The 20,001-nt window shown below is 39.7% G+C and overlaps 1 protein-coding gene across 1 annotated transcript in view; it reads left to right on the plus strand.

Moving 5' to 3' along the window:
• FRMD4A (FERM domain containing 4A) overlaps positions 1-20,001 on the plus strand; it is a 681,483-nt gene that overhangs the window by 32,134 nt on the left and 629,348 nt on the right. The window lies entirely within an intron of this gene.

Genomic DNA, 20,001 nt, shown 5'->3' on the forward strand with positions numbered 1-20,001 from the left:
ATTAATTTTTATCAGTCTGTTACATGCTCATACTGCTTATCCTTGTCAGTTATAAGTATTGTAATATCTCCATTTAATGGCTTACATTTTCACTCTTTTTAACATAACAGCTTTTAGAGAACAGAGAAATTCCTGATTCTAATATAGTCAAACTTTTAAGTCTTTTCTTTATAGATTACACATTTGTATATTGTTTACAAAATTCTACCTGGAGTTCATAAAGATAACCCCAATTTATTCTCAAAGTTTTGTCATTTTCCCTATAGAGTTTAATAAGAATCTTCCAGGGGCTTATTTTTGTGTAGTATGTGAGGAAGATATGCAATTTAATTTTTCAACATGAGGAATAATGTCCCTGCAGCAGTTATTGAATTGTCTATCCTTTCTTCATTTGTTCAATGCCGTCTGTGATAAATCACATCTCCATATATGCCTGGGCATTTTCTGAGCTTTCTACTTGGTTCAGTTGGTCTATTTTTCATAGTCAGTGCCAGTAGCTCGCTGTCTTAATTCTTATAGCTTCATAAACATGTGATATCTGTAAGACGAGTCCTTCCAAGTTGTTCTTTAAGAGCATCTCGGTTATTCCTAGCCCTTTATGTTTCCATATAAACTATAGAGTCAGCTCATCCTGTTCCATAAAAATCCGTTTTGGTATTTTTAACAGTATTACATTAAACACATGGATAAATTTGGGAGAAATTAACATTTTTACTACTTGAGTCTTCTTATTCATGAATTATTTAGGTTTCCACTTATTTAAATTTCTGAAGTCTTTCGTTAAATACTTCTCATTTTCTTTCAAAGCATTTATAAGTACTTGATTTATTTCTGAGAAATATGTATATGTGTATAACTATTGTGATGGTAGCTTTAATACGTAGCATTTAACATGATTAAATTTAATGTTATTTAAGTTCATCTTTGTAAACTCCCCAATTAATCAATCAGGCATGGATTGTTTTTTGAGTTATATATCAAAAAAGTGGTAATTGATGATAGTTTATTTATTTCAATTATAAATGTGTGTGTATGTGTATAATTGCTTTAGTCTTCTAACTAGGTCTTCTAATAGGAGTAGTACTGGTGGGGATTCTTACCTTGTTCCTGCTCTGACAATGTTATAGAATGCTTTTTAACATTCCATCATAAAATGCGTTACTTTTTATAAAGGTTTTTATATAGATACACTTTATCAGGATATTAGGGAAATAAATCTTCCTTCTATTCTAAATCTTCTAAAATTATCTTTACCACAAATAGATGTTAAATTTTGTTGAATTATTATTATTATTTTGCATCTACAGAGATGATCAGGTATCATTTATCTTTTAAGTTGTTAATGGGGTGAATTACATTAATCTATTAAGCCAATCTTGCATTTCTGATATAAAACCAAGGAAGTATGATTGGTAGCCTGTTGAATACATCATAGTGTAGTAGAAAAATCCAAATCTGAGTCAGAATATTTATATTTAAGTTTTCCTCTTGCTTACATTTTTTAAAATAATAAAATCCATGTCTCAGTGTTATTGTCTGCAACCACGTTTTAATTGAATAGACACTAGTTTCCCTCTGATTTTCAGTTTCCTCATTTATAAAAACACAATTTATTTAAAATTTTATATGGCATTACAAATATATGTAATTTGTATATTTTTATGATTTTTCATTTTTTAAAATTCTGGATCTATGTCCAGGAAAAAAGAATCCATGTTCATTTTTACTATCTGATACAACTTGAAAATAGCAAGAAAATCACTAATTTAACTTGCATCTTCCCTTTCTCCAGATCTCACGCTAAGGAGATCATAGTTGAGTGTAAAGGATCATAGTTCAGGTTTTCTCATTCTATTTCTCTTCCAAACTTGCTGTGGATTAAGTCCCACACTCTTGAGGTGTCAATTACTTATAATGGAGTCAAATTTCACTAGTAGTAATAGATACCTTTTATTGAGTTCCCATGTGCCAGGCTTTGTGTTAGGCATTTTTTATATTTTTAAAATATTTTGGAACCTAAGATTCTGTGAGGTAGCTATCATTATTCCCATTTTACAGATGACAAAACTGAGTTTGAAAGAAATTGAGTATTTTATCCAAGATTCCACAAGATGGAGCCACACAAGACCATTCTACCCTACACCACAATGTCGCTTCTTTCAGTTTTGGGAGGTATTTTTAATTCGTGGGGATGGCTTGCTTAGACTGTGGAAAGTCTAAAGTCCCACTATAAAATTGTATGTATTGAACTTTGTATGAAAATTGGACTTTTTCCCAACTCTAGGCAAACCACATCAGTACATTTTAAGAAGGCAGAAGACATTACAGTAAGATTTTGCAATTTCTTTTTGGAGTAGTGGAATACCCAACTTCACTTTTGGGAGGTTGGACTGTGAAGTTTATTATGAATGCCTGCACCCTTAACTACTTGTTTAGATACTCTAGGTAATACTTATATTTTTTGAAAAAAGTAATGGTAAAGATGAAAAGGTTGATGAGGAGGATGGGTTGGCATAAGTCGGGGCAGGTTATTCATATATGTATATATATATAGTACTGGAGAATTATTTCATCTAGAGAATCAATTTTCTCTGAAAATGAAGATAAACACCAGGAATCACCATGGCATCTAAGGAGAATCCCTATCATTGGTCCATAAGGTTCTTTGAGTTTTTTGGATAAGAGTTATTTTGTCAGTTCTCATATTAAAGAATTTTGTCTTAACTGCCTATTCTCTCAAACCTGACATTTACCATTTTTCCCATTTACCAAGTCTTTGCAAAAACTAGCAGAGAGCCCTGGCCAGTTGGCTCAGTGGTAGAGCGTCGGCCTGGCATGCAGAAGTCCCGGGTTCGATTCCTGGCCAGGGCACACAGGAGAAGTGCCCATCTGCTTCTCCACCCCTCCCCCTCTCCTTCCTCTCTGTCTCTCTCTTCCTCTCCCGCAGCCGAGGCTCCATTGGAGCAAAGATGGCCCGGGCGCTGGGGATGGCTTCTTGGCCTCTACCCCAGGTGCTAGAGTGGCTCTGGTCGCAGCAGAGCGACGCCCCGGACGGGCAGAGCGTCGCCCCCTGGTGGGCGTGCCAGGTGGATCCCGGTCGGGCGCATGCGGGAGTCTGTCTGACTGTCTCTCCCCGTTTCTAGCTTCAGAAAAATACAAAACAAACAAACAAACAAACAAAAAAACTGTCAGAGAGAGAAGCCTTAAGAAGATTGAGAATGCTGCTTCAACAGGATGGGTGATATGTGACAAGAGACAGAAATGGGCAGCATGCAGAGGGGCCTTGTTTCCTTGTTAGTAAAAAGACGAATGTCTCTATAACGGGGACTGGCTTATTTATAAGAGTTGCTGGTAGCTCCCAGTATGACTGGGCCTGAGAAGTTGTTAGTGGGCTATCCTGTCCCCCGCCCCCCTGTCTGACATCACACTCCTTAGATCCTAAAGGTCTTGTGATCCTTGGTTGGTAAACATGTTTTAATATTTGTCTGAGAGAAAATATGCTTAATGTGTTGGTGTTATCAACTAATACCTTAATTTATTTAATTATTTTTAAAAAACATATTTAGTAACTACTAAGTGTCAAAACCATTGCTGGGAAGGAAGGAACTAGCCTTGTTCCTTAAGGACCTAACAGGCTGGTGCAGCACACATCAGAAAGCTGTCATTGCAGCCATGGGGTCAGTGTTTACACACACACACACTTTCTGTAGAACACAAAAGAGGAACAGCACAATGACCAGGATATCCGGCTGAGGGTTATATATGACCTGATGGCTATCTGAGAGCATGATTGGGTCACAGAGGAGGCATGCCAAAGAATAAGATGGCAGCAAGAAGGAAGACTGAGACACAGGTAGGTGAAACTAGAGGATAAACTTCATCTTCTTTGCACTTTTATTAAAGGTTGACCCTAATAGAACAGAACCCAAAGGCAACTTGAAATATACTCTTTTTGAGAATGAAAATATGCTGTTCCTACCGCTTAACAGGGTGTGACCTCCAACATTTGAAGTCTTCCACTGGCCTCACTAGTGAGGGCAACCAGATTCCCGTCCTATAGGCCTTGGCCAACTTCCCCATGTGGACCTGGTCTCCTCCCATCACCTCCCTTGGCCTCATCCTGCCTCCAAACCTATCTGATCTTTTTGAGGGCTTAATTTTTTAGGCTTACTTTATACAGAGCAGACGGAGGGCTTTCCATCTCCCCCTGCTGAGTAAAGATTGTGGCCTCAGAAAGACCATTTGCAACAATGAAAGTGACTTCTGGAATCAAGACAGGTGTGCTCCTGGCCTCTAACTGGAAAACACTGCTTCTTTACTTCTGGGGTGTTATTCGATATATAATATAACCTCACCAAAGAGCCGGGAATTGTGCTTCTTGTCAGGTAGCTCTTTTCCCATCATAAAATTTTTTGGCATATTTTTTCTTAAACTATTATTTAAGAGAGAGCAGCATGAATATAAATAATGCACTTCCAGCAGAAAACTTTTAGTGGCAAGAGGCTCACTTCACCTGGAGACTGACAATGTTGCTGAGGATCCCAGGAGGGTCTTGTCGTGCCCAGGCATTCCTTTAGTGATAATTAGGAGATAGATGGGCGGGAATAGAAGCCAACACCATCACATCCCTTTTCTCTTTTTTTTTCTTTTTGACTGTGTTTCTCAATGTCGAGAGGATGAGAATAGAAATATCTACCGAGCATTTGCAATTCCTTTTCTCAGCCAACCACATGCAAATCCATTTACTGAAGAGCTGGGGCTTAGATGAAAATGCCAAGGCTTTTGAAAAGCAAAATATACAAGGGCAGTTTCTGATCTTGAAGTAGCACCATAATGCATGAGGAGAATTTTTTTTTTTTATTCATTTTTAGAGAGGAGAGAGAGAGAGAGAAACAGAGAGAGAGAAGGAGGAGGAGCTGGAAGCATCAATTCCCATATGTGCCTTGACCAGGCAAGCCCAGGGTTTCGAACCGGCGATCTCAGCATTTCCAGGTTGACGCTTTATCCACTGCGCCACCACAGGTCAGGCGCATGAGGAGAATTCTAATGGTCCACGTGCTGTGTTGCATGGCTGTGATATTTTAGGAACTAAAGTTCTTTCACAGATCTGCCATTTTGCGGTTTTGATTAGATCTGTAGGAAACTAGTATTTTCCAGCCTAAACTGCTTAGACCAAAACATTATCTCCATCATTTGGTTGATTAGTTTACTGGCCTTTCAGGCAAATGGAAACTCTGATCTATTGATTGCTAATCAGCTGGCACTAATCCATGATCTTAAACCATGAGATGAGAGAGATTGTTTTAGAGAGGGGAGAAGAGCAAAGGAATTAATATTTATTGAATACCCGGTGCTATGTTCAACACTAGGTGCTTAACATTTAGTACTTTCTATAATCCTCAAATGGAGTTGATATGTATTATTTATACCATTTCACAGATGGTCAGATGCACTGAGTAAGTTGCTTATGGTCTCAAAGATGACGTGTAGTAGAACCCAGGGCCAGACCAGTGTTGCTCTGAAACTACCCTCTTCGCACTACACCGAGGCTGCGACGGGAACAGCAATGTCAGCTAGCTCTCTGCTTCCCATATGCCACCATGCGTGGACATTGTTTCACTAGTGAGAACTTGGAAAACTTCATTCAGGTTAAGGAGAGAGCTTGCTTCGCAGCTTCTGATGACCTCCCAGGTGCCCCAATAAAACCTCTTTGTGCGACTAGTGTTTTCCAGCCACATACATCTTTTCTCGTGTCTAGAAAAGCAGCAGCTGCTGGAACATAACTTATGCCCCATGCAACTCTCAACCCTAAAGAGGGCTTTTTGAAGGCAAGAATTGAGTTTAGACCCAAGAATATAAATATGGGAACTAGGCCAGTGACCTGAGAGAGTCCCGATAGATTTGCTTTGTGGGGGTGTGTAGTACACTTTGCTCAGTACTCTAAGTCTGACCTTTCAGTATAGCCAGATTAAAAAGTAGCAACACTTATTCTAATGCCGAAAGTCTAATGAATGTTAGACTCAGTATAACAGATATTAAACCTGGCTGGCTTTATATGACCTCAGGTATTCATGCTATTGAAATTCAAAATTAGTTCAAAGTGTTCCTTTGTTAAATAAACAACTACTCTGCACCTCATCTGTATTAAGCCCCATGCTGGACCTGGGTATCCTAAGTTTCCTAAGATCTAGTCACTGCTTTCAAGTATCTAGTGGAGTTCTGTAGGAGTCCAGAAGACAGGGCAATTCCTTTCTACTGATGTACAGGAAGGCTTCACAGGGGAAGAAGCACTGAGGGTGTGCCTTGAAGGATGAGTAGGAGTTTTCTAGGACAAGAAGACAGAAATGAGGACTCAAGGTTTATTACCATCATGCAAGCAGGTAGAATAAGCGCTACACAAGTGCATAGTCACCACACAAGTTTTACAGTCGTTATGTATATTTTATTGCCAAGAAATCAATATATTTAGCTCTGCAACGGTATTTTATAATTGTCTTTTATTTTGTTGTTGTATATTCCAGTTATTTTCATCACTATCTAAAAGTATTATTTGACATGCATGCCAACAATAAGTGTGAATAAGTTGTGTTATTTGATGGTGACATGCATTGTGACAATTTTTGCTACCTTAAGAAACTGTACGATATTTGCAACCAATATTTATTGAATACCTACCTTGTGTCAGCCTCTGTGGTATTGGTTACATGTGTAATCTCATTTATATTTTACATCAATCCTATCACTTAAGTATATACTTTTGCTCATATTTTACAGCTGAGATAACTGAAACTTCCAGGTAAGACAGTGTAGTTGAATTGTTTGTATTTGGATAACAACTTCTTACCCACTAGCTGTTTGTTGGACCACAAGCAAGTTATTAGCCTCTCCAAATATCACTCTCCTTGTCAGTGAACTAGTAGTAATAATATACTCATCAACGGATTGTTGAAAGATTAATTGAGATGACATCTGTCCATCCATTGGCCCAGTACATATGTGTTCAATGAAGTATAGCTATTTTTAGTTATTACTGCAGAAGTTAAGAAACTTGTTCCAAATTGAACACTATTATATCTGATTCCAAAGTATGTACTTGCATATTTTAAAATTAGAGCTCAGATTCAATGACCTACATGATAGATTTGCAAAATACACAAAGTTGTTGAAACAACACTTATTATAAGTAGATAAGTAAAGGTCAACATTACACATAATCAAAGGAATTCTTGTAATTATGAGGTGGTGAGTAAATGGATGTGAACATAAGAGAAATACTCAAGAGTTTTGAGCACCAATATATGGGACCAATCCAATAAAGAAATCTTCCCTTTTTGAATATTTTCCCTATTCTCTCTGCTTTTAAAAAAAATTTCCTAGTCTTTTTTTTTCTCACCTTTACCATGTTATAAGAATATATAAATTAAAGCAATGATGAAAGTCTGGACTTAAGTGTGTTTTGTATCTTCCTTTATTTTTGGCCTTATTTCTTTATTTCTTTTTAGGAATCAACTTTCAGTCACTACCAATTTGAATGCTGTTGCCTTAATAATGGGAAATTTTGGCTGTGGTCATTCCGATTTGAAGTTTTTGAACCCTGAAAACTTGTTAAGTTAAAATCAGCTCTTAGTAGAAACCCAGATCTGAAGTTGGGAGATTTAGCTGAGAACTATGGTTGGAGAAGAAACTTGTGAATGATATTTAGCAAGTATTGCTTTCCACTGAGTCTAAGCTTCAGCTCATGCCTGAACTCACAAGTGTCGTTTGAAGATATAGCTGTCAGTGTCCAGTGGCAAAATTATTTAAACTTTATCTTTCACAATTCTTTCTGGAGGAATGCACTTTGATGTTAAGTCAAACCTGAAGAATCTACTTTTTATGAGTATAGCTAAGGCTTGGGCAGTGTCTCCAAGTTCAACAATGTAGGGACAGAAAAGGAAGAAGGACCTGCCTACTTGTGTAAGAAGATATCCCTGAGAGCAGTAGGTAGAGGGAAGATGTCATGGATATAAATTTTTGCTTGGAGGACCCTGTTTTCAAATTCTTACCACTGCTGAATGATTGATCAAATAGCAAACACTCTCGTATATTTAATTTTTCAGATGTGTTCACATACGAACCTTGAGTCTGAGTTCTGCTGATTTTCAGTTTCTTTATATATGTAGTTTATCTCTACTTATTGTCCTAGAAGGTTCCCACGTTCTCAGATTGTGGTTAGCTCTGTTTAACATTGGAGGTAACTCAAGAAGATCTCCTTGTGACAAGGCTGCATTAGAATGTATTAGTTTCCCCACCTCCTCTACTCTTACTTAATCTGTGGAGCTGTTGCTGCTTCCTTGTGGCTAAAGCAAAAACAATTACTCATTTTATTAGAGTACTTGCCTGGAGACAACTGAGCGTTCTGGAAAGATAGATGACCACAGTTACTAGTTTATCTTGTCTGCAAGCAGGAGAGTTGACTCTTCAGGCCATGAGCTTCTTTCTGATGTAAAGGTCTGATCAAGCCCCAAATTCTTTAAAAGGGGCCTTTGCCAACTCCTAATAAATATTCTCACATGTTTTTCCTGTAATTTATTGACTCGCTGTTCCTACATGCCCCTGTGTGAGTTTCCCACATCACTGATGACAAGAATTAGATATAATGGTGAGTTTGCGCCTCTGTGGGTACAGAGCTTCAGTTTGGGAAGATGAAAAAGTTTTAGTGATAGGTGGTGGTGATGGCTGCACAGCAACGTGGATGGACTTTCTGCCACTAAACCGCACATCTGAAAACGATTAAAATGATAAATTTTACATTACATAAATTTTTACCACAGTTGTAATAGGCTGCCATAACAAAGTACCACCAACTGGGTGATACTTAGAACATAAATTAATTTTCTCCCACAGTCCTGGAGGCCAGAGGTCTGAGATCAAAGTGTTGGTGTAGTTCTTTCTCCTGAGGCCTCTCTCCTTGGCTTGTAGATGGCCGCCCTCTCTCTGCGTCTTCCTAGGTCTGTCCTCTGTGCTTATCTGTGCCATAGGGGATCAGGGGCCACCCTGATGACCTTATTTTAACCTAATTACCTCTTTAAAGACCCTTTCTCCAAATACAGTCACATTTTGAACTACCAGGAGTTAGGGATTCAACATATGAATATGAGGGGAACACAATTCAGCCCATAAGAACAATTTAAAAATAAAAAAGGAGTTTATACTTGTTTATCAGAAAGAGCCAAAAAACTCCAATTTGTAGCTTAGTGGTTCTCAAAATGAGTATTGTCTGTAAGCTTTTTCAAAATTCACACAGTGAAGAACTTCCAGAATTGAGATGCATGGGCATTCTGAAATATTTTCCCAGGAGCAACGTCCAACAAGGCAGAAGGAGATAATGAGTCCAATCGCTTACTTTCATAGCCATAAGCAGAACTGTTAGTCAATAGACTATATTTGTAAGTGACTATTATATTTATTTTTAAAAATTGATTTGTGTAAATTTGGATTGTTTATAGATAGAAATCACACAATGACTTGGTAGGTCTGAAAGATAAGGAAATTAATTATGTCTATAGCCGAAGTCAGGGTGGAATGAAGCTGACCCAGCACAAGGGGGCTCTCCGTGATGCTTTTCCTCCAAGTTGAGCTTGCAGAGGAAGTGAGCAGCCTCCTCCCGCTACATGTATTTTGCTCCACTGCTGCATTGCGTGCTGCAGCCCCAGGCATTGTTGTCCTTACAAAGTCAAATTCTACCCAAAGTCAAAACCCTTAGTGGCTTTCTCACTCTACCACTACTTAGTATGGTGATATTGATCAGTGGCACTTCTCTGGGCCTCTGTTTCTTCATTTGTAAAGCATGTAACATGCACTGGATGTGAAGAGTGTGCAGTGGTTATGAATGTGGACTTGAGACAGACAGACGTGGGTTGGAAGGCTATATCATGTTGAGCACATTTCTTGTTTTTGATACTCAGTTTCTTTGAAATGAGGAAAGTAATAGACTTTCTCATAGATTGAATATTAAGTGAGAATGCATGTGAACATCTAGGATATGGTAAGTATTCATTTTTACTATCAACATCACCATCACCATCTAAGCTTCCACTCTGAGTTTGGAACATCTGGTTCTATAATTTTAAATCAAAGTGCTGGAAATTCCATCTGATGGGATGAATAACTATCTTTCTTGGAAGAAATGTGAAGGAAGAACATTATGAGTTATAAATTTGGACTTTGTCTGAGTTTTATAAAAGTTGAAAAACCCCATTTCCTCAGGGAAATAGTTTACTTCGATAGTGAGTTGGGGTTGGATTGACCTCGTGCTTTCTGAATACTCAGAAATCAAGGCCAGCAGGTACACTGTGATGGAGCACAGTCAAGTTGTCAGCATGGCCTGAGATGGCGGGGGTCCTGCTAGGCGCCATGCCTCCTCCAGCTGACACAACAAGGAAACTGAAGTTCTACAGGGAAAGGGGAAAAGTACAACAGCACAGCTGCGATTGACTGGGGAAAAAGAAATCCATGTATTTCTTCATGAGAACACAAAACTGAATGCAGAAAATAAAGACTGTCCTCCCACTCTCCTAGCTGCTGGTCTCCTGTAACATTTGTCAGACAGAAGGCAATCAACTGCTCCATTTGCTCAGGCACAAAGCTCTGGGAGCTGTAAAGACAATTTTGCATGTTTACCAGGAAAATGCATGGTCCCATTCAAATTCCAGGCCGGGAGCAAACCAGGTTCTTTCCCGATCTTGTCCATAGAACCTCTCCATGTGTGCTTGGTGTTGGATTTAAGCTCCCATGTTTACAACCGAATTGTGGTGTTCATTGGGCAGAGCTCAAGCCATTATGAGGAAATGACCTTGAGAAGTCAGAGAAAGCCTGAGCTCCCTGTTATTGGACCCTGCTGGCCTTGGGACCTCATTCCCTGACAGGTAAAGAACTTGTGACTCAACAAAGAATGTCCTCTCAAGCAACTTGGCATGAGGAAAAGAGAGACCAGAAAGATAGTACAATAACAGTGTGTGGGGAGGATTCGCTTCCTTGTTTGCTGAAATGATTCTCTGTCTCAAAACCTGACTTGTCTGTCCTTCCTGAGGCTCAGATTCAGATTCAGAGCTTTCTCTCTGAAATCTGCAAGGGCTTCTCCTGAGCAGCTCCTCTGGTCGGGACCGGAGGGCACTGTGCCTGCAACTGCCCCTCCTCCAAAGCTGGGAACTGTGGGATGTGAAGAATGGAGGGCACACACACACTGCTGATCACCTTGCCAAGGAAGGGCAAGGCTTAAAACTGTAGAGAAGTCAACACATAGACAGAAAACAAAGCCCTCTCCAGCTCTGGGAATGTGAGGGTCCTCACCTTTTCTTCCTGCCTGTAGGGGCCCATGACTCAGGGGCCAGCTTTCTGTACACAGGTTAAACCACTTCAAATTTCCCAGGGCAGGGATGGAAGCCAGAGGCAGAGGGCCAGAGTGAAACTGGACCTTGAAAATAAGGACACAGAGTTCCTGAGCTCTAAGGCTGAAAGACTGGGGCCTTCTCATTAGAGATCTGAAGGGAGCTCTCACCCTGAATAGGTTTCCCAAGAGGTGGGGAGGAAGACAAATGAGGGTGCAGAGGTTTGTGCCAAGTGGCTTCTGTGGGGTCCTTCAGAAGGCTCCTTAGAGGAAGTGTCTAATTTGAGTCAAACTCAGATTATGAAGCTGGTCACATTTAACTTCTACTGAACTGTTTTTCTTCAGCTCTCGGAAGTATACAATGTCCCCACATGGCCAGTTTCTCGGGCAGTGTTTGATAGTCATGACACCGAGGCATGACTTTTAGAGCTGAAAGGGTCCTTACAGGTTAACTAATAGAAAATACTATTTTCTGGTAGGAAAAAAAAATCACCTAGAGGTCATGTTACTTGGCCAATGTCAAACACCATTCAGCCCAAGGCCAGAGCCTCAGGGTCCCATTGCACTCTACTGTTTCGTGTTTCTAAAAACCTGGGATCAACTCCTGATGGAAAAATCTTAAATTTTTTACCTGAATACAGTGATATTTGCATTCAATCACCTTTATTGTCTAATGTAAGTCTGATTATACATAACAAAAGGCAAACTTCAGGATACACAAAAACAACTTAAATATCATTAGAAAGTGTATGTTGGCTTGATTCTCTGCTCTTGGACAGTTTCTTTTGTTTGTCCTTTCTATATTCCATTCTCGGCATTGCCTGATATCTTGGACATAGGCTCAACATACTAAAATGGCCACCGATCATATTGTTGTTATAAAAATACAAGTTGTATTTGAATATTTTGGTTAAAAAGAAAGGCAATATTGTGCACATTTTCTGATATATTTTGTCCATCTCCACCATATAGCATTCTACTTTTTGATACATTCCTTATACAATTTAGGTGGATTTTTATTATATTTAGTCTTATTTGGAGAGGCTGAGACTTTGGCAGCCATTATTAGCTAGTTCTGATTTGGTCTAAGTCCTCCGAACTGATTGTGAGTCCTGGAAGGTCATCAGTTCGTAAGAGGTTTCCTTGCTGATGATCTCCATGTGCCTGGGATGGGGCAGAGAGCCTGGCACCCAGGAGGGCAGACCTTTCTCTCGTAGAGACAGGGTGGAACTGCCTGGCAGTGGCCAGCACCTAGAGTCAGAGTTTGGGTTCTTAAGTACTGACCAGGACAGAAAGTATCATACTGAAGACTGAGGCACGCAGGAATTACCTACTAAAATGGTGCAAGACCAATAATGGAGGAAGGAACAGATGTCAACCTGGAACCTGAAATTCCAACACCAAGAACAGAAGGCAAGAGTAAGAACCAATTTGAGTTTTAGGACCTAAACTGGATCAGGAGAGGAGAGAGGCCCCAAAGAAGGGAGGGTCAGATGACTCCTAGGAACAGCCTTGGTACACCCTGGCCTGTCCACTGCCTAGATGGCTGGTTTAAAGCTTAGCCAGGTGCTGGGAGTTGGGCTGAACAGGAAGCACTTTAAAAATCTGCATTGACATATGCATTAACTATTATGTTTCTAAAATGTGGAAGCATATCCTCTTCCGTTGCCCCTTCCTTCATTCATCTCCTCCTCTTGGCACCCTGGTTGAGGTTCAGTCCTTGTTTTTCCAGCCATGCACATAGATATGAGGAGTCCTGGTCAAATTCAGAATCTTTTGACAGTCAGAATTAGCTGGTTCTCATTGGGTCTAGGAGCAGATATCAGTCTCCTAGGTGACTGGCAGGCTACTTGTTTCTCCTTCTCCAAGTTTCAGGATCTCCCCCAGCCTCTCTTCTCCCCAGAGGAGTCTGTATCTCTCTTAAGGTAAAATAGCAGAGTGGGTTAGAATGGAGGCCTTAGAATCAGACAATCTAGATTTAACACCTGGCTCTGCCATTGAGTGACCTGAGCTGAGTCACTGCACCTCTCTGAGCTTCAGTTTCTAAGTGTATAAAAGGAATTCACATATGTACCATGCTTAGAGCTGAGACCAGTCCTCAAGAAATGGTTCTGGCCCTAGCCAGTTGGTTCGGTGAATAGAGCATCAGCCCAGCATGAGGAAATCCCGAGTTCAATCCCTGGTCAGAGCACACATGAGAAGCAACTATCTGCTTCTCTTCTCCTTCTCCCCCTTCTCTCTCTCTTCCCCTCTCACAGCCAGTGGCTCAGTTGGTCCAATCATTGGTTCAGGCACTGAAGATAGCTCAATTGATTCGAGCATTGGTCCCAGACAGGGATTGCTGGGTGGATCCCAGTCAGGGTGCATGTGGGAGTCATTCTCTCTATCTCCCCTCTTCTCATTTAAAAAAAAAGTTTTTGATCATAAGCTGCAAAGATTTGGGCAGCAGGTGGTCCTCAAGTTCTTCCATTCCCTTCAGGAAACTTTTCACTCATGTGGCTCCCTAGGTCTGAACTGATTGCCTTTCTGTTCCCCCCCTTGAGTTTATACAGAGAGCAGGACACCAGCCCGTTGTCCACTCCAGTCTTCAGGTGGTGTTCCTCACTTATGCTCAGCACCTTCCTTTGGTATTCTCTTTATTAGCTAATGTAATAAACATTAGGACTGTTTATATTCTCCCTAGCAATCACCATTACTCATAATTATTTTATGGGAGTTTTTTTCTTCCCTTCATCATCACCTTTAGTATCTTTCTTACCAGACTCTAATCTTAAAAAGTTAGGGATGATATCTTTCCTGTTTGTTGATATATCACAGATTTAGCACAATATAAGAGCATAGTAAAGTCTCTAACGTATTTATTGAATGACTGAATAAATCTCAACTTCTCTATAAGCTGGTCTGAGTCTTGATATCCAGAGACTTTATAAAGGAACCAAAGTTCCCATACCCATTCACCCAGAGGTTATGAAGCCCTGTTACCACAAGGAACCCTGGAGCTAATTCTGACCACCCAGAGCCCCACGCTGGAGGTATATGGAGATGAGGTCCCGCCATAACTCTCACATCTGAGTCTCGTGTTTGAATTGGGAAGGGTCTATGAAAAGGTTAGAATTCACTTCTACTTAGAATCCAGGCTTTATTTTAATTTGAAAACATGAGCTACTTTCATTCACTCAAAAAATAATTCACCAGCTTATGTGACCTGATACATTTTATATCACCTAGTTTGATATTTCACTTGCAAAAATAATTTTGTTGAATTCTATAGGAAGAAAGTGTTATGATGAAGAGATGATTGACTACTAGAACATAGATCAATGGAGCAACTGGGAATAATTAACTAGCATTTTTCCATCTGGCTTTATAGCTTCAAATCCCCATAGCTCTCTAAGGTGGTAGAATTGGTTACTTTATAACCCCCAGAAGATATGTGTTTTGAAAAAGCAACAGGAAAATGTTTCAGAGCCTAATATGTCTATGTGAGTAAAATATTTGCAAACTATATTAATTAAAGTATTAGCTTTGAACATATTTATGAAAGTGACACTCAAGCCCCTTTGTGAATTATGAACTTTGAATCAGTCAACCCCATTGACCATGCAGAGAGTAAGTCATTCAGGAAAGACCAGTGATGTGACTTCAAGATGTAAGTCACTGAAATTGCCAGCTCTGTGATGGACATTAATTAAATTAGGCAACTTGAGAGACTCTCTTAGAGAGAGAAAATGATCCTGCCTTCAGAAAAGTCCCGAGCTGCAAATGGCAGAACACTAACGGAAGTGTGAGGACAGAGGGCGGCTTGGTTGGTTTAGCTGTAGATCACTTTTGTTTCTACTTCCATTTGTTCATCTTTCACAGTAGGAAAGCAAAGGAAGTCAGTGAAGGGTATGAAGATAAGGGAGTAGCAAAGATGATTAACCCTCACCAATGACCCATGAACTCCCCTCTGTTTCCCAGCCTCCTTTGCAATCAAGTTAGTGTCTTGTGACTATTTCTGGCTAATCTTGTGAAGGGAAGTGACATGGGCTTCAGCAACCTTGGCATCCATACTTTCTTGATGGTGCAGATACAAGATGGGGAAAGATTACCTGAACTATGTTGGACCTTACATAGAAACTATAAACCCTGATTTCATTAGATTTTTTTTTTTTTTTCTGAAGCTGGAAAAGGGGAGAGACAGTCAGACAGACTCCTGCATGCGCCCGACCGGGATCCACTCGGCACGCCCACCAGGGGTGACGCTCTGCCCACCAGGGGGCGATGCTCTGGCCCTCCGGGGCGTCGCTGTGTTGCGACCAGAGCCACTCTAGTGCCTGGGGCAGAGGCCAAGGAGCCATCCCCAGCGCCCGGCCATCTTTGCTCCAATGGAGCCTCGCTGTGGGAGGGGAAGAGAGAGACAGAGAGGAAGGAGAGGGGGAGAGGTGGAGAAGCAAGTGGGCGCCTCTCCTGTGTGCCCTGGCCGGGAATCGAACACGGGACGTCTGCACGCCAGGCCGATGCTCTACCACTGAGCCAACCGGCTAGGGCCCATTAGATTTTTTGATATATCAAGATTTGTTTATTGCCGTATCATAGCCTATCCTAACCTCATCAATGTAACAGGTTTCTTTATGATTCTTCTGCCAAGGTGGTTGGATATAGTGAAAATTAATTATAAATGTACTAACTAAGCTAATTATTAAATAATAGCCATCAGAGTTCCATGGATCAGACTTTAGAAATTCCATGACATTGGTACTCCGCAGTTTCCAGAGCAGGACTGGTAACTTGTACCCCAGTAACCGTGTATAAAGTATGTTTTTTAAGATGGTGATTATGTGACAGAACACCAGGCAAATGTCTTACTGCCCTCTCAATTAACTTAAGATCTTTGTAGATTCTGATCATTAAGTAAAAACAATGATTTAATTCAAAGATATCTCAAACTCAATATTATAATAAGTTCCTGTCCTTAAGAATAAAGAAGAAGGTTGTGATAGAGAATAGGTATATCCTAAGAATTGTCACATAGCATCCATCAGGAGAGACTTGGAGAGTTTGCTATATAAATGACTAATAATAATAATGGCTTCTTGAAGTTAATATGCAGCAGGCAAAATCGCTCACTGCAGTGGGTGGGAACGATTTGCTGTTAAAGGGAATAGATGGGTAGTAGATTTGGGAATCTTCAGATTGTGGTCCATTTTGGTAGGCAGGCTAATAGTTCTCCTAAGGGCTGGAAAAGACAAGGAAACAGATTCTCGCCTAGAGCCTCTAGACTGGAGAGCAGCCCTGCTGATACTTTGATTTTAGCCTAGTGAGACCCATGTCAGACTTCCGACCTACCAGCTGTTTGACTTACAAAATAGATGATAAAATTGGGTTGTTTAAGCCACTAAGTTTGTAGTAATTTGCTCCAATGACAATAGGAACCTGATACAGCCATGGACTATATTGTAAGACTTCTCATAAAGCAGCCAGTTTTTCTCATGCAGCCAACCTATGATGCAGCTACATTGCAAACATATCCTCTGTTAAGGTTATGACTAGTGTAGCATTAGACTACTGCTCACCTGTCCCTCACTTCACAAAGGGCCACCGCCCTATTCCAAGGCCTTACCCAACCAATGGCTTTCACAAAGCTATTGTAGTATGACTTCACAGCTCAGTCAGCAATTGTCTTCTTACAAAGCGAGGCAGAAATTCATCTGATGTTCCCCTCTCTTGTCCCCTAATTTTTTTACTAAAAGTTCAAACAGTTTTGTTACTAGTCACCTGTCCTTGGCTTTTCTCCCGAAGAGCTGTGTTTAGTGGACAACTATTACTCAATGGTTGTTTCAAATATGTGACTATTTTAAAATGCAATTGCCATTTGATTTGGACCATTTATACATGAAGATAAGCACAAAATGTATAAAACTTCTGCAAAATGAGCCTTGGCTCCCCAGAGAGTTTGGCATCACGGGAAATGCTGATTTGCTTCTATTGGTTATTGGCTTAGCCTAGCCAGAACATTGCCTTGGACTGTCTTGTTTGAGCATATGAATTTCAAATCAAGAGGAGCAAAACTGCACTTCCATAGGGATATCATGTAGATTTCATAACGGACGATATATTTCAGAATATAAGTGGCTTTCTCTAAATATTAATCTTCTCTAGTTTGTTGGAGCCCCTGGCAAGTAGGTGGCACATGAAAAACTATAGCAATTTCATTGCTATTTTTTTATGAAGATAAATGAAAAAATAAATGAATTGAGGGAATCTTATAGTATATTACATCTGCAGTGTGTAGGCCTATTTTCAGGGTTGAAGCATTATGTATGAAAAGAGTCCAAGGTGTACATTGCTTCAACAAAGACAGCTACCAAAATAAATCACATTTAATGATCTGTTCTATGTATTAGTGTGGACAGTAAAAGCGGCCTATAACATTGGGAAAACCTGCCCTTTGCTGTATGACATTTTTATTGAAAAGTATTGTGAGTTGACACTTGCATTTTAGACTTAAGGCAAAACAAAACAAATCAAAACATATATATATATATATATATATATATATATATCATAAAATAGCAATTAATTTTTCTTTTTTTAGTTGGTTATTTCCAAAGCACTTTGACATACGTTATTCTATTTGACACCCATATCAAAATCGTAACAGCATAGATAAAGTAACATTGTACAAATTATGAAACCCAGATAGTTAATTTTACTAATGAATGGCTAAACCCAAGCTAGATACTTAAAATCTAGGTATCCTCTATTTAAAGTTAGAATATATTCTAGCGTTTATAAATCAGTTACTTAGAATCCAGAGCCCTTATTTCCTATAAATAGTCCCACATAGTGATTAGGTGTCTAGGCTAGATCACCAATGTCTGTTTATGTCATAATAAGGCATTTGAATCTCCACAAAGCTAAGTGACATTCCCCATGAAACATAACTAGTAAATCAAAGAGTCAGATTCAAATCTAAATTCTGAAAACCCGTTCACCTGCTTATCTTTATTTACACTAACACATACATGATTTATAATCATTTAACCCACAGTTTTTAGAATTTTAAAAGCGGTTATTTGTTAACTTAAATGAACTAATTGGCTGACTTGCAGACACTGAAAGAAAATGAAGAGAGTAGTCCATGCTGGAAATAAAAAATACATATTTTGGTCAGAGAGCCTATCCTGAGTCATTTATAAGTAAGAGGAGGGCCTTGATATGTAACAGAGTCAAGCTTGAGCTATAGTGAATTTTCTTTCTGGCTTGACATTGGACAAGTATAAATAAAGCCAGTAGCCACGGCCACCATCACAGCCGCCTGGCCCATGCAGGTTCCCATTTAATTCAGACAGACGGTAATGAAGCAACAGAGCCAATAACTGGTGGACTATTTTCCTTTATTCTAGATTTGTACTGGCCAACGAGTAGAAACAAACATACAGGCACCAAAACCCATTCTTTCAATTTTTTTCCTAGAATCAAAGGCTTCACCAGCCTCATTCAGTCCCCTCTGAAAGCCTCCATTTTGGCTGCCTCCTCCCTTCCAACCATATGGCCTCTCCTTCTCTACAACAACATAGTCTCTCTCTCCAAAATGGCCTCCTAGCACTTCCTTTTAAAACTTTTTCCTGGGACAACCCTTCCTCCAGCACACATTAGCATAACCAAGCCCTTTCCCAAGCAAGAAGGTAATTAACTGTATCACGTGAAAGCATCATCATGTGAGCAACAGCCATCTTTAACAGGAAGAGTGAGCAAAACCAGAAAATACAGATTTTACAACTCATTTGCCCAACAACAAGTTACTTATTGAACCTCTAGTTTCCTCATCTTTAAAATGGGTCAACAGCCTGACCTGTGATGGTGCAGTGGATAAAGCTTCGACCTGGAATGCTGAAGTTGTGGGCTCAAAACCCTGACCTTGCCTGATCAAGACATAAATGGGAGTTGATGCTTCCTCCTCATCCCCCCTTCTCTCTCTCTCTCTCTCTCTCTTCTCTCTAAAATGAATAATTAAAATCTTTTAAAAGAATGGGTCAACAACACCTACTTCCCAGGGATATTAGAAGGATTAAGTGAAATTATATATGAAGATTCACCTTTGAAATACCTGTGTTTTCCTTCTTCTTCTCCCTTTTAAACCTCTAGACATGTACTCACAAGAACCACATTGCACACATAGCCTCATTTTTCTGAAAGAGATATGCAATATATAAAATAACAATTTAAAAGGCCCAAGGTCTTGACTTCTTATTTTTTTTAACCTCCTTTTCTTTCTTCAGCCATAGCGGTGATTCGTAGAATTTGAGCCAGTCGTGTCCTCCCTGTTGTTTTCGTTCTGACTCTGTTGTTAACTGTATCTATCTGCCTGCCCCAGGCATTGAGTCTCTTCAATAAAATGTGTTTTGTCAATACACAGTGTTACCAACACTGAAACTTAAATGCTGCTTAAAAATTCTGAAGAAGAAATAATTCTGCTCTTGATTATTTCCATAATACAGTGTGTGAATTCATTATATTTAGTGCTAGCTCTATGATATAAATTGTATATTGACTATACAACATGTACATTTATACACAGCTATTCCCTCTGAAATTCTTAGTGTTCCCCAGAGAGTAGTAAAAGAGCACTATTTATAATAGTATCATTA

This window comes from Saccopteryx bilineata, chromosome 5, assembly GCF_036850765.1.
Source record: "Saccopteryx bilineata isolate mSacBil1 chromosome 5, mSacBil1_pri_phased_curated, whole genome shotgun sequence".
NCBI classification, from domain to species: Eukaryota; Metazoa; Chordata; class Mammalia; order Chiroptera; family Emballonuridae; genus Saccopteryx; species Saccopteryx bilineata.